Raw genomic sequence first — 3818 nt, forward strand, 5'->3', positions numbered from 1 at the left:
ACACAGGAAGCGGCTACAAGGCGCCGATCTCCAATATGGACGATCATCGTTTGCAATGGCTAAAAAACGAGTTCAGTGTATACATAAGGCATGTACAGCAGTCGCCTCAGGCAACGGCGCACTCACAGAAGAAACATTTCAAGCCTTGCTCTTCACAACTCAGTCCACTGTGGAGACAACATGCTTCTTGCTGAAGAAAGGTGTCAGTTATGTGCTGACGAAAATATTTAACAGCAACCCAACTGAGGAACTTTCCGGAAGAATTCGACAGATGTGCGGCGGCAACGATCAACTGGATGCAACGGCCGTTACGGCTGCCCTTGATCGGATTGTGAAGGCCAAGGCGTTAAGCCCGAAGGTAAGGGAATGTCAAGTGGCTACACCAAGGTCGGTAACTTACTCGGGCTTGTCATATGTTGGTGGATACATTGCCAAGTTAATAACAGATTTTGCTTGCGGGTCCTGTGAAATGCTTGTCACAACATGCAACAAAGATGATCCTCTGTACGCACTGTTACAAGGTCAAGACAGGAGCGGGCTATGCTACCCAAGGCCAGATTTCCTTGCTCTTTTGAACAAAGTAGTGACTTTTTTTTTGAGCGCGTGGCAAAAGATTTGCCACGAACGAAAACGCTTGAAGTTCTTCAATTGCTCATGGGGCGTCGGCTTGAAAGCGCACCGGTGCTAAGCTGTCCAGAGTGTGTTTACGACAGCCACGCAAAGCGATCAGCGGCTTTAATTGCCGAAAAATTCACGAGAATACTTCTCATCAACCATGCAAACAAAAAAACAGACGCACAAGATACGCCTTCCAAATATGTGCACAAGCCCTCCAGGAAGTTAATCAGATTATGACCTTGACATATATGAGTCAGGACCTTTGATGAAGAAGAACAGGTACAACTACAAGCTGCTTGTTTACACAGTCTTCAATGCCTCTTCTGAGTGACTATTTTTAATCGAAGTTTGTGCCAAACTTTGCTGAAAAATTGATGCTCGAAATGCAGCAGGTATGATTCAATAAACAGTATATTTAAGAGTAATTTGCATCATTTGCATCATAGCCTTTGCGTAGAGCATTTCTTTCAGATGTCTGTGATACGAAGCTTCTCAGCAATAATTTAATGCTGATTCGACCGTTAGCCAATAACTCCAGAAGTGGGGAGGGAATCACCATTTTCAGGACGCCCATGGTAAAGGGAATGTAAATTGGTGTAAACAGAACCCCTATTGCCTGTTCTCCACGAACGGGGGAGGTGTCCGGTTCAGTCAACTGAACTGGCCAGGGTTGGGTTACAGCGCCACAAACTAGCGGCGGTGAAAGGTGGGAACTTGCCCCGAAGCGCAGGCCGGAAGAAAGCGCCGCTCTCCCCTTTAAGCGCCGCTCTTCCCTTTAGCCAACACCTCCTAGACAGCTTTCAAGGCCTGCGCGCTCCGACGTGACGTCACTTCCTGCCGGCCTACTCCCTGCGTCCCCGGCGTCCCGGCGCACCAGTCAGCCGCGCGCCATATTTACTTTGTGCCGTGTGCGAGTGGGCTGCTGTTCTGCGTGTGTTTTCTTGCCCTATTTGGTTGCTGTGCGCCCATGTTTTGCGGCATATGCTGGTTTTGACATGCCGAACAAGTGTTGTGTACCGGCATGTTCAAGCAATTACCGAACAGGGGAAAAAGCCCTAGTGTTTTCCTTCCCGAAGGACGAAGTGCAACGCACGAAGTGGCTGCGGGCGATACCGAGGAAGGATTTTATTCCTACAGAGAATAACAAGGTAAGAGATTTGTTTGTTACACTGTGCTTCTAGACTACGTTTGAAGCGCAATTCGATTATTCCTTTTATCGAACGAGAACAGTATATAGCAGGTATTTCGCTCTAGCAGTCGCATATTATCAGTATGCCTTCGCTTTTGTTTGCATGCAGGTATGCGCACTGCACTTCGAGGAGTCATGTCTTGAACGGAAAACTTCGTACACGGATCCCAGGACCGGGCGAGTGCTCGAGGTTTCATTGAAAGTACCCCGGCTTCGAAAAGGATCAGTGCCTGCTCTCTTTCCGGGATGCCCATCCTACTTGTCAAAGCAAGACGCCTGCCCTTCCAGAATATCACCAGATAGCAAACGAACACGCCGAGAAGCATCAGACCTTGCTCGTGCGATTTCTGAATCCGCAGCTTCCTACCACAGTGAAGAAATTAAGCGTAGTTTTTTCTCGCTTCCTGAACTGAAACAACGATTGAAGACAGTGTGTGTACCTGATGTGTGGGCAGTCATTCATCGCCCTAACTGTGCGCTGTTTTTGAACATAGTGAACGAGAGTGCACCTGTTTTGCAGTCATCCGTGACCATCTCCGTTGATATGGAGTTAAGCGTGTGTTTCTTGGGCAAAAGTTTGAAGCGTTTTGGAAATTACTTGGTGCCAAATAAGGTCATGGATGTCAATGTTCTCCTGGAAATATTGAATCGAATGCAATGCATTGAGAGCGACGAGTGTCCTTCTGATGGCCTTCCAGATATTGTTTGTGCTCTTCTGGAAAAAATTGAGGAACACATCACAGACAGCAAAAGGGATATGATTAGATTTTTGAAAGAACAGGTGACATTGCTTGTAAAGGAACGCATCCAATATTCATCAGAGATTATGGTGCTTGCTTGTATTTTGCACACCATATCCCCTCACGCATACAAGTTCCTTAGGTCATCTTGTGTCCTTGTCTTGCCACATCCGAGTACAATAAGAAATGTCTGCTCTTCATTTCAGTTGTCACCGCAAAATGAATCTGGGAATGGTAATTTTCTGAAGTACATCGCCCACAGATCCAAACAACTGAAGCAATATGAAAAAGATATTGTTCTGATGGTAGATGAAATCCATATCCAACCATTTTTTGATTATAAAGGTGGCAATATCAGTGGAGCAGCGGCAAACTCCAATGTGGCCGCTACATCCGCGCATGTGTTTATGTTGCAAAGCATGCTCAGCTCTTTTCGAGAAGTTGTACACATTCTTCCTGTGCGAACGCTGAATGCCGAGTCTCTGCACAAAGTGCTTAAGGAAGTCATCCTCGGGCTTGAAAAACTTGGATTCAGAGTGCTAGCTGTTGTGTCGGATAACAATTCGATCAACAGGAAAGCCCTTAGTATGTTTTCAAGTCCCCCCAAGCTGAAAATAGCTTATCCGAATCCGGCTGACGCATCACGGCCTTTATTTTATGTTGTAGATGCCGTGCATTTGCTCAAGTGCATTAGAAACAACTGGTTAAATAAAAAAAATCCTGGAACTAACCTTTATTTCCCACTGTTTGACCTTTCAAATAACACAGTGCATCATGATGCCATACAGTGGGCTTCTTTCAAGGAACTACGTGAGCTTCATAAGCTTGAAGCTTCGCAGCTCCTAAAATACAGCTACCACCTCTCCTCAAAAGCACTGAACCCCAGCAACTTAGAGAGACAGAATGTCAAGCTCGCTTTACAGGTATTTAATGAATTTGTGGCTGAAGCATTAGATGCCCACAGTGACTTGCCAGCATTTTAACATGCTAAGCAGACTGCAAATTTTGTTAGAGTAATCGTTAGATGGTGGAAAATTGTAAATGTTAAAACACCGCACAAAGGGTATCACCATCGAGATGTTTACGAGCAGCCAGCTTCATCAAGGACAGATGACCCTAAGCTGACCTTCTTGGGTGCCTTAGTGACTTGGTTGGACGTGTGGGAGTTTTATAAGCATGACAATGGTACACTCACAAGAGAAACTCTTACTGCTTGGAGGCATTCAGCCTACGCTTTGCTGGAGTTCACAAAGTACTGTACTGTTGAACTT

At 45.8% G+C, this 3818-nt stretch overlaps 1 pseudogene; it reads left to right on the top strand.

The window, feature by feature from the left end:
• Positions 1-1412: 1412 nt before the first annotated feature.
• LOC146175258 (uncharacterized) lies at positions 1413-2905 on the top strand (annotated as a pseudogene).
• Positions 2906-3818: the final 913 nt, after the last annotated feature.

The sequence above is a fragment of the Amblyomma maculatum genome, chromosome 11 (genome assembly GCF_055883805.1).
Source record: "Amblyomma maculatum isolate TAMU_Amacu chromosome 11, ASM5588380v1, whole genome shotgun sequence".
NCBI lineage: Eukaryota > Metazoa > Arthropoda > Arachnida > Ixodida > Ixodidae > Amblyomma > Amblyomma maculatum.